Below are 12540 nucleotides of genomic sequence, written 5' to 3' on the forward strand. Positions count from 1 at the left end.
GCATGAAGGACAATTAGCATATTTCCTCTTTATTAGATAGATTCTCTATACTTTTAAGTAACACTTTAAAATATCTTAAAACAGCCACAGGAAAAGGACAGATTATCTACAAAGGAAAAAAAAAAAGAAAACCACTAGAATAGCAGGCTTCTAGTTAGCAACAATGAAAGCCAGGAAATACTAGCAGAAAGTCTTCAAAATGCTGAGAGAAATTAATTGTTGGTGTAGAATTTTAAAACTAGTAAAGCTATCTTGCAAGGATGAGGGTAAGAAGAAATTCTAACAAACAAAACAAAATCTAAGACAGTATAATATCAAGATACCAGCACTAATATGCAGTAACTTAATCAATAAAAAATTAATAAAAAGTGTGTAAAAAAAAAAAAAGATACCAGCACTAGCCCTGGCCAGGTGGCTCAGTTGGTTGGAGTGTCATTCCCTACACCAATAGGTTGCAGGTTCCATCCCCTATCGGGCACGTACAGGAGGCAACCGATGAATGTTTCTCTCTCTCTCCCTCCCTCCCTCCCTCCCTCTCCTTCTCTCCCTCTGAAGGCAATAAACATGTCCTCCTGTGAGGATTTTTGAAAAAGATACCAGCACTAAAGAAACTTCTAAAAGGTTACTTCCAGAAAGATGGAGAAAAATGACCCCTGAGGGATGGTCAGAGATACAAAAAAAAAAAAAAAAAAAAAATGGTGAGCATATAACACTTTGTCAATCTATGGTTTGTATAAAATAACAATAATAATCATAGCATTTAAATTATGATTTTACAAAAGGAACTAAAATATTGGTTAATAAAAGTCTGTAATTGGGAAAGGCGGTGATTGAAATTCATGTCAACATAGTAGGAAAGATTAAAATGTTGTACTTTATACTCGGTTAAGTTCAACATGCATAATAAAAGTCTACTTTTTAGTACCTAGTCTGGAGTAAGAATTACACTTGCATATAAGGAGGCATATATAAGAATGTTCATGGTAGCATTGTTTGAATAGCAAAAAAATTGAAATAACTTAAATATTAATATATCAAGGGCTCTATAAGTATAAATTAATTTTAAAATATTTTAAGGCAGTAAAAAAGAACACAAAACTGCATGTTCTTCGGGGGAAAAGGAACCATGTCTGCCTTACACACCTCTGCAGGGTCAGCCCAGAGCACAGGACAGAGGAGCAGTGACAAGAACGTGTTGTTAGCAGAGCTTTTATCTAACTGGTATGATGATAAATAATCTTATCTTTCTCTTACTTCTCTTCACTTAAACTTTTAGATATAACATTCATACTGGTAAGAGTAAACTTTTAAAATAATGTCACATGTACATCAGGAATTGCCCCTTCCTAATTTCTATCTTGCCCCATCCCCTTATGTAACCCAGAACCCAGGTGCGAGGCCCAGACTCACCATTTTGTAACAGCTGCACATCATCCTCATGTATGGAATGCAGGTTTATCTTCTCAGCTATTAATGCTAAAGACAGAACAGATGTAAAGTCCATCCAGAATTCCTGAGCCTTTGGGCTATCCTTTTCCCCAGGCTCGGTAGTGAACAAGGAAATTTATAAAATGATTTTAGCAAGGAATGTATGTAAGAGATGCCTTGCTGGCAACATGTCAGTGACCTAGTGAAAGAACAGCCCTCAGAGCAGCTGTGACCCAGCTGATAAGTGGAGCCTGCGCCAAGGATGTTAAACTTCATGGGGCTCCTACTCCAACAGAAAGATGGACAAGGGGCGCAAGTCAATAATTTGCAAAAGTAAAATATGGATGGGCAATAAACAGGACAAAATACATAACCTAGCTGCTGATTAAAAAAAAATTAACCAAAACAACAAGCTTCTTTATTTTCACCTATCAAATTGGTAATGATTTTAAAAACGTATTACCTAGGGTTGCCAAATGTTTGGCAAAATGGATACTCATATACATACTGGTGACAAAAGAAAATGAATCTAACTTTTTAGAGGCCAGTTCCAAATCCTTAAAATTCTGCATACCCTTTGGGTCCAGAAACTCTACTTTTAAGCAATGTATCTTAACAAAATAATCATGATGACATACAGAGATTTAACCACTATGTCCCTGTCTATAAAAACAAAAGATAACACAGTCTCAATAGTCAAAAATAAGAACTGGTTTCATAAATCCATCTATACAATAAAATTAACATTATGTAGTCATTAAATATAATGTTGATGAGTAAGTAATGCCTGTATTTGTGATAGAGCTGTGTACCAAAGTTTATTTTTTAAAAGTTTCCCTAACTGGTTTGGCTCAGTGGATAGAGCATTGGTCTGCTGACGTAAAGTACTCGGTTCCATTCTGGTCAAGGGCATGAACCTTGATTGTGGGCACATCCCCAGTAGGGGGTGTGCAGGAGACAGCTGATCAATGTTTCTCTCTCATGGATGTTTTGTTTCTAAATCTCTATCCCTCTCCCTTCCTCTCTGTAAAAAATCAATAAAAATGTTAAAATAATAAAAAAAATGGAAGTTCTATAGCTCTGCTCCAGTGGGTCAGTGATTGAGCATCGATCCAGGACCCGAGAGATTATGGTTCAATTCCCAGTCAAGGCACCTACCTGGCTTGTGGGCTCAATCCCCAGTAGGGGGAATGCAGGAGGCAGCCAATCAATGATTCTCACTCTCCCTTCTACTCTCTCTAAAATCAGTTAAAAACATATATTTTTTAAAGTGCTATATGTGTGTGTGCGTGTGTGTGTGTGTGTGTGTAGCATATTTTTAAGAAAAATAATTCTATGGTGTTAGTAGTGGTTAAATCCAAATGATGTAAGTTCTGGTATTACTCATTGTCTTCTTTCAGACACTCTGAATATTTTATGCTTTCTAACATAAACACATACTGTTATTATAGTTTAAAACAAAAAATATTTTGGGAAATCCATGGGGTTCCAGTTGAAGCAACAGCTTTTTCCTTCCAAATGCATACATTTCTCTTCCTCACAAAGCAGCATGCTGACAAAGTGGGTAGATGCACACAGAGCCAGGACAAAGGCGGATAGCTTACTCCTCCTCCCCAGGCTTTTCTAACACAAATTTTGGATTCTGACAGCATATCTCAAATCAGGTCAGAGCAAGGAAAGTAACCAACTTCTTCATGCCATGGTTCTGGCTTAGCCCTTTAGTGAAAGGTCAAGGAGGGCTTTCCTGCTGGAGAGAAGGGAGGAATTGACAGGAGGGACCCCTTACCTATGAAATGGAGTGCAGCTGTCCGTAGGAAGGACTCGGAGCTCTTCAGGAAGCTGAAGCTCTGAAACAGTAACTCCCCCACTAATTGTCTTTTGCATGTATTCACCTGTGAAGTCAAAGAGGTGTAATGCTGACAAGGAGAGGGGGGCTGCTGGGAACTCTACTGAAGACCGTCTTGCAGCCTTGGCCCTCTCACCTTGTCCACAAGCAGCAGCATTTTCTGTCTTCAGTCCGCTTAAACGATGTGAACCTAGACACTCAGACACCCCCACCCCAGCAACAGTGCAGACTCAGCAGGAAGTTCAAAAAGAGAATTTTGCCCCTAGGAACCAACATGATAAGGGAGAAAACAACTGATGTAGAGCCAGGAGACGCATGTTTGAATACTGGTCCTGACACTGGCCTCAGCTTTTTCATCTGAAGTGTTGAAATAAAACCTGCCGAACCTACCAGTGGCTCCAATGGGATAATGGATGTTAAAGTGTACAGGGTAAAGTGCTCTATCTATGTAAAACATTCAAATTCATAATATTAGAATTAATCATTTAGTTCCTAACCTACTTGCGTAGCCCTTAAATGTTTACTTTTCAACAAGGATTCCTGCTCTATGGCCTGTTCTTGACTTCACTGAAGTCACTGAAGCTACAGACCTTTACCACCATGGTTGTTGATATCAAGCCCTGAGGACTCCTGTCTATATCTCTTCCTCTAACCAGAAGGCTTCTATCCCATTGGCATCTATTCACCTTGCATGGTGTCCCTAGCCTCTGAGGCAGAGTTTGGGATGCTAAGAGGATCAAATATGGAGATCCAGGGACTGGCATCCCAAATGTGGGTTCTCAGAGTTTGCTGATGAGAAAGAATGAGAATCAAGGAAAATAAAGAATATATCTTCTGTCAGCCCTCTCCTCTTTGCCCAGCAAGCCTGCCAGTGAGTCCATAGCATGCAACCGGCTTCCTCAGAAACTCTCACTCACCAAGTGATGGCATGTTTCTTCCAACACCTGCATGTGATCACTGAGGGTGGTATGCTGAAACATCTGTGTGAAGGACGACCAGCCAATCACATTAGTCCACTCAGTCAGGGCTGCTCCACAGGCCTATGGGATGGAGACAAGGAAATCCATAGTCTACCTTCTATAATTCTGGAGAGCCAGGCCAGACCATGAAACTAGTCCACAAGGGGTTTGGTTAGGATTAGTACCTGGGATCAGGGGCCTTGATCATGTGAAAATATGTACATAACTCAGGGAGGAGTAACATATTAGTCTAAGACTGATGGCACCCAATAGAGGGTAAAAGTGCTCAGATTCAGCCCAGAAGATGATACCAAAGAGGTGTAGAGCAGTGGTTCTCAACCTGTGGGTCGCGATCCCTTTGGATGTTGAACAACCATTTCACGGGGGTCGCCTAAGACCATCCTGCATATCAGATATTTACATTAGGATTCATAACAGTAGTTATGAAGTTATAGTTATGAAGTAGCAAGGAAAATAATTTTATGGTTGGGTCACAACATGAGGAACTGTATTTAAATGGCCAGAAGGTTGAGAACCACTGGTGTAGAGTGAATGCAGATCCCAGACAAGGCTCATGAAAGAGGACTAAAGGGAAGGGGCTGTGCTCTAGCAGGAAGGGGTTGTATCAGGCTGAGGTTGGCAGGACAGAGATCACCCATACCTTGACCACCTCTGTGTTGTCGTCCTCTAAGCTAAGCAGCAGCGGGACTAAAAAACTGTACAGATGTTTCTTGATGGCATATCCAGGCCTGAATTTGTTGACTCGATGTATCATGTGCCCAAGGGCAGAGATGGCTGTGATCCTCACCTGGTCCCTCTCCTGCCATGAAGAGCAAAATGAGGATGAGGAGGCTATGGTTTCCCTCTGACCCTGCCTGGCTTGACTTTCATACACCCACATTTCATTTTTCATGTCCAAAGGACACTGCTTTTTACATAATAAAAAGGCAACATAAATTGTGGAGCTGAGTAAATCTCTTTAGCCCCCTAGAGATAATAAGCCTCCTAGAGTTATGGCACTGTGCTAGGGAAACTAAGATTATAATTTCAGTTCTGCCCTGGATCATATCTACAACCTATCACTTTATTCTCTTTTGGGGATTTAGCTCAAAAATGCCAAATTTAAAAAAAATTTAATTGTCCCGGTTATGCTGTAATTGTTTAAATCTATATTAGCTTGTATTAGCAAGGATCACAAACAGCTAAACTTTATACACTTTCAAGAGTATAGTATATATTAACTGTACAAATATTTTTAAGCACCTATAATGAGCTAGGCACTTACTAAATAGCAGACATGATGGGACAAGACAGTTCCTGAATTTGTAGGATACGGAAAACAGATATTTTAACAAGTTGAATTATTTTTTGCACAAAGCACATAATGGCTAAACAGGGAGGTGATTCAATGTTAGTATTTAAATTAAAAAAAACCCCAACAGCATCCAATACAGTGGTGGAGTAGGTGAAAGTTACACTCACCTCCTCCCAGGATCAAACCAGAAGTACAACTAAATTTCAGAACAATCAACCTAAGTAACCAATTGAAGTCCAGCTGAACAGAAGTCTTATGACCAAGGATTTACAGAAGCAGCCACTTGGAGACTGGTAGGATGGACTGAGGCTCAAAAAGAGGTGGCCCCACACCTGCAGCAGTAGAGAATCTGGAGAGATATTTCACCTACAAAGTCCACTGTCAGGATCAACAGGCTCAACGCAACAGAGGCTCCCCAGCCTGGAACACCACAAAAGGAAGAGAAACCCACCTAATTCCTGGCTGTGAAAGTCATCAGAGATTCCATCTACTAGGGAGAGAAGGGAGTCTGCCAGAAACCCAAGAACCCTCTTAAAAAGTCAGTGCAGAAAATGTCGTTTCCAGCCACTCACCATGGGCTCCAGGAGAGGGAAGGTAGCTCAGAGCAGACTGGATTCATATAGGGAGAGACTGGGATGTGTGGCTTCAGGGAGAGCTAAAGGGACAGCCAGCAAGGTTCTTGTGTTGAAATCCTCTCCAACCACAGTCCACAGATGCCATATTTCATGGGTTGAGCATTCCCCTCCACAGGGCATCAATGTGGTGGAATGCATTAGTACTCCCTCCCAAATACCTGTATCCCTGCCCTGCCAAGCTCCCACCAGCCAACCTGAGTTGGCAGTGCAGACTTTCTTGGAGGGATCTTTAGGATGTGTAGGCAGACAAACGGGATGTCAGAGACTAAGTTCTGTGGCTTTAGGGTGAGGGTCATTTTCCCCCACACATGCTGATGGAGCCACCATTGCTGTGGAAAGCTCTCTATCCACATGACCAAATATTGATCTGTTTTAGCCCTGTAAACTCTGCTGGCCTCACCCTGATGACTCCCTCAGAACCCACCTCACCACAAATGTCTGTAGGCCCAATGCAGGTGGCAGCTGGCAGCTGGCTTTGTTGTACCATGACACACTTGCTGAGTGGCCTCAGAAGCAGTACTGGCTTCAAGTTTGTATATGTATCAACCTGGTGAATACCACTGGCCCCAACCCGAGAGCCTACTTCAATTTGCATATTGCCAGACGCCATTTCAGTGATTGGGCCTAACAGGAAGCCAGCAGGAAAAGGCATATCTTGGAGTGCCTAGGGACTTTTGCTGACCCCGCCCATGGGTTTGGTGCTGATGGAGGCCAGACATGGCATGCACTTTGGTTCCTCCCATATGCACCCTTTTCCTGCAGAGGCAGGAAATGTGGATCTTTTGTAGATCCTACCAGGTAGCCCAGTGCCAGTCACAGGCAGCATCTGATATTCACCAGCACCAGAGTCCCTCCCAAGAGGCCTCAGAACCTGGTGGCAGGCTTCAGACCACATTAAACACAACCCAATTAGCCCCACAAGTGGCACATCGAAAGGAAGATTTTGGCAGATACCAGACCCTGCTGGGGTGAATTCTACTTCATGGGGTTAGTCCCTGCCCAGCAGCTCATACAGTGAGGTCAGGGCCAATCCTCAGAGTCAGACAGCCAGAAGGTTAACCCCACCCATGGATGCACCAACAGCAATAAGGGTCAACTACAGCCCTGGCTAGTGTGCTTCAGTAGGTTGGTTGTCTTCCTGTGCACTGAAAGATTGCCAGTTCAATTCTTGGTCAGGCCACATGCCCAGATTGTGGGCTCAACCACTTTAGGGAGCAGGCAGGAGGTAGCTGATCAATGTTGCTCTCATACTGATGTTTCTCTCTCTCTTTCTCCCTTCTTCTCTCTCCAAAAAGAAATTTAAAAATCTTTTTTTAAAAGACTCAACTGCAACAGGAGGGCTCACATAACACACTCCCGGAACACCTTGCTCTAGTGATCAGGGAGACAGCACTACCAAGCCCCACAGGACACCTATGAAATAAATACCAAGATGGGGAGACATAGCAGATCTACCTAATACAATAAAGCAAATACACAGAGGTAGCCAACGTGAGAATACAAGGAAACACGCCCCAAATATAATAAGAGACAAATCCCCAGAAAAGGAACTAAAAACAATGAAGGCAAGCAATCTACTAAATACAGAGTTCAAAACAATGGTTAAAAGGATGCTCAATAAATGCAGGGAAGAATGGATGAACTCAGTGAAAACAAGAAAAGACAGTAATAGGACACAGAAACTATAAATAAGAACCAGTGAAAAATACAGAATGCACTAGAAGGAACCAACTATAGACTAAATGAAGCAAAGGATTGAATTTGCAATTTGGAAGATAAGGTAGCATAGAATAGCAAATCAGAGCAGTGAAAAAGAGAGAGAGAGAGAGAGAGAGAGAGAGAGAGAGAGAGAGGAGAGAGAGAGAGAATTCTTGTTAATCTTCATTATTATAAAATATTATAAAATATTATAATATTATAAAATACCCATATTACTGGATATTTTATCCAGTAATTTTTAGAGGGAGTTGGAAGGGAGTGTTAGAGACAGAGGGAGAGATACATTGATGTGAGAGAGACACATGGATTGGTTTCATCCCACACACTCCCCAACCAAGGCCTGGGATTGAACCTTTGACCAGAATTGACCCTGTAACCCTTCTGTTCATGGGCCGATGCTCAGTGAATGAGCCAGGGCTAAAAGAGAATTTTAAAAAAATGATAATGCTATAAGGGTCCTCTGGGACAACATCAAGTATACCAATGTCTGCATTATCGGGAGCACCACAAGAAGCAGAAAGAAAGCAAGGGATTAAAAACCTATTTGAAGAAATAATGATGGAAAACTTTCCTAATTTGTGAAGGAAAAAGACACACAAGTCCAGGAAGTACAGAGAGTCCTCTACAAGATAATCCCAAAGAGAACCACGCCAAGACACATCAAAATTATTATTTAAAAAAAAAACTCTCAGCAAAGTAGAAGGAGAGAGAACACACTGTAACATAATAAAGGCCATATATCAAAAACATGCAACTAACATCAAACTCAACGGGGAAAAACTAAAAGATCAGAAACAAGACAGAGATGTCCACTTCTACCACTCTTAGGCAACATAGTACTGCAATCAGACAAGAAGAAGAAATAAAAGGCATCCAAACTGGAAAGAAATAAAACTATCATTATTTGCAGATGACATGATACTCTATGTTGAGAACCCTAAAGATTCCAACAAAAAAAAAATACTAAAATTTATAAATTAATTCAGTAAGGTATCAGGATACAAAATAAATATTCAGAATTCTATTGCATTTTTTCCTGTTTTTCTTTCTTTTCAGTTGCATTTGTATACACCAATAATAAACTATCAGAACATAAACCAAAGAGAACAATCTCATTTACAACTGCATCAAAAATAAAATACCTAGGAATAAATTTAACCAAGGAGATAGAAGAACCATACTCAGAAAACTATGGAAGACATTAAAGAAATACACTGAAGAAGATACAAATAAATGGAAGATTATACTGGATAGGAAAAATTAACATAGTTGAAATGTCCATACTACCTAAAACAATCTATACATTTAATACAATTCCAATCAAAATATAAATGGTTTATTTCCCATAACTAGAACAAATAATCCACAAATTTATATAGAACCACAAAAGACCCCAAATAGCCAATAACAATCTTAAGAAATACAAAATTGGAGGTATCATGCTACCTGATATCAAACTATACTGCAAGGCCATAGAAATCAAAACAACATGGTACTGGCAAAAAAAACAAAACAAACAAACAAAAAAACATACAAATCAACAGAACAAAATGGAGAGTCCAGAAATAAACCCTCGACTATATGGTCAAAGGAGGCAAGAACATACAATGTGGTAAAGACAGTCCATTCACTAAATGGTGTTGAAAAAACTGGACAGACACATGCAAAAAAAAAAAATGAAACTAGACCACCTTCTTACACCATACACAAGAATAAACTGTAAGTGGACTAAAGAATTAAACCCATAAACTTCTAGAAGACAACATAGTAAAATCTCTGACATTTCTCTTAGCAATATTTTCCTTTCTGATATATCTCTTTGGGCAAAGGAATCAAGAAAAAATAAACAAATGGGACTACATCAATCTAAAAAGTTTGTGTACAGCAAAGAAAACCATCAACAAAGTAAACAGTCAGTCCAGCCGGCATGGCTCGGTGGTTGAGCATCACCTATGAAGCAGGAAGTCACAGTTCGATTCCCATTCAGGGCACATGTGTGGGTTGCAGGCATGTAGACATGCAGGAGGCAGCTTAACAATGACTCTCTCATCATTGATGTTTTATTTCTCTCTCCCTCTCGCTTCCACTCTTAAATCAATAAGGAAATATTTTTTAAAAGACAACCTACTAACAAAGTAGGTGGGATCTCAGCACCAGATATCAAGCTGTATTACAAAGCCACTGTTCTAAAAACTGCCTGTTACTGGCACAACAACAGACATATAGATCAATGGAATAGAATAGAGAGCCCAGAAATCGGCCCGAACCAATATGCTCAATTAATATTTGACAAAGGAGGCAAGAACATACAATGGAGCCAAGATAGTCCCTTCAATAAATAGTGTTGGGAAAATTGGACAGATATATGCAAGAAAATGAAACTAGACCACCAACTTACACCATACACAAAAATAAATTCAAAATGGATAACGGACTTAAATGTACGACGGGAAACCATAAAAATTCTAGAAGAATCCAAAGGCAACAAAATCTCAGACATATGCCGAAGCAATTTTTTCACTGATACAGCTCCTAGGGCACTTGAAACTAAAGTGGGACTACATCAAAATAAAAAGCTTCTGCACAGCAAAAGAAACCATCAAAGAAACAACAAGAAAACCCACTGCGTGGGAAAACATTTGCCAATGTCATATCTGATAAGGGCCTAATCTCCAAAATTTATAGGGAACTCATACAACTTAACAAAAGGAAGATAAACAATCCAATCAAAAAATGGGCAAAGGACCTAAACAGACACCTATCAAAAGAGGACATTCAGACACCTATCAAAAGAGGACATTCAGAAAGCCAAGAGACATATGAAAACATGCTCAAAGTCACTAATCATCCGAGAGATGCAAATCAAAACAACAATGAGGTACCATCTTACACCTGTCAGAATGGCTATCATCAACAAATCAACAAATGACAAGCGCTGGAGAGGATGTGGAGAAAAAGGAACACTCGTGCTCTGCTGGTGGGAATGCAGACTGGTGCAGCCACTATGGAAGACAGTATGGAGTTTCCTCAAAAAACTACAAATGGAACTCCCATTTGACCCTGTGATTCCCACTTCTAGGAATATATCCCAAGAAACCAGAAACACCAATCAGAAAGGATATATGTTCATATATCCCATATGTTCATAGCAGCACAATACACCATAGCTAAGATCTGGAAACAGCCTAAGTGCCCATCAGTAGATGAATGGATTAGAAAGCTGTGGTACATCTACATGATGGAATACTATGCTGCTGTAAAAAAGAAGGAACTCTTACCATTTCCAATGGCATGGATGGAACTGGAGAGCATTATGCTAAGTGAAATAAGCCAGTCAATGAAGGAAAAATACCACATGATCTCACTCATTCATGGATAATAGAGACCATTACAAACTTTTGAACAATAATAGATACAGAGGCAGAGCTGCCTCAAACAGATTGTCAAACTGTAGCAGGAAGGCCGGGGAGGGTTGGGGGTAAGAGATCAACCGAAGGACTTATATGCATGCATATAAGCATAACCAATGGACATAAGACGCTGGGGGGTAGGGGAGGCCAGTGGATTGTCAAGGGTGGGGGGAAAAAAAGGACACATGTGTAATACCCTTTGTAGTACTTTAAGCAATAAAAAAAAAAAGACAACCTACTGAAGAGGAGAACATGTTTGCCAATGGGTTAACATATTCTGATAAAGGGTTAATATACAAAATTTATAAAGAATTAATACAACTCAACACCAGGGGGGAAATTGCTTTAAACACTTCTCCAAAGAGGCTATTCAGATGGAAAATAGACATGAAAAAATGCTCACCCTAATCATCAGGGAAATGCAAATTAAAACCACATTGAAATATCACCTCACACAGTCAGAATGACCATCGTCAATAAATAACAAACAATTACTGGCGTGGAGAAAAAGGAATTTTCATCCACTGTTGGTGGGAATGTAGATTGGTGCATGGAAGTGGAAAACAGTATGGAGATTCTCTCTTTGGCCCTGACTGGGTAGCCCAGTTGGATAGAGTGTTGCTGACTATGGCAAGGTTGTGGATTGATCTCTAGTCAGGGCACCTACAAGAACCAACCAATGAATCCATGAAGAAGGGGAACAACAAAACGGTTTTTCCCTCTCTCCCTTCTCTCTCTCTCTCTCAAATCAATACTTTAAAAAAAAAGATTCTCTATATTTAATCTTTTTCATTTTAATTATGTGTTTTAGTGTGGGCTTCTTTGGGTTCATCTTATTTGGACCTGTCTGCATTTTCTGGACTTGTATGTCTGTTTCCTTCCTAGGTCAGGGAAGTTTTCTGGTTTTTTCAAATAGATTTTCAATTCTTTGCTCTCTTTCTTCTAGTACCTGAATGATACAAAGGTTGGTACACTTGATATCACAGAGGCCCCTTAAACTATCCTCAACTTTTTTGGGGATTCTTTTTTCTTTTTGCTGTGTTGATGGCGTGTGGTCTGCTCCCTTATCTGCGAAATCACTGATTTGATCCACTACTTCATTCAATCTACTGCTAACTACTTCTAATGTATTTCTTTATTTTTCAAAGATTTTTAAATTTATTTTTAGACAGAGAGGAAGGGAGAGGGAGAGAGAAGCATTCATGTGAGAGCGAGGCATTGATTGGCT

Source organism: Myotis nattereri, assembly GCF_964212035.1.
Source record: "Myotis nattereri genome assembly, chromosome: 2".
Taxonomy (NCBI): domain Eukaryota; kingdom Metazoa; phylum Chordata; class Mammalia; order Chiroptera; family Vespertilionidae; genus Myotis; species Myotis nattereri.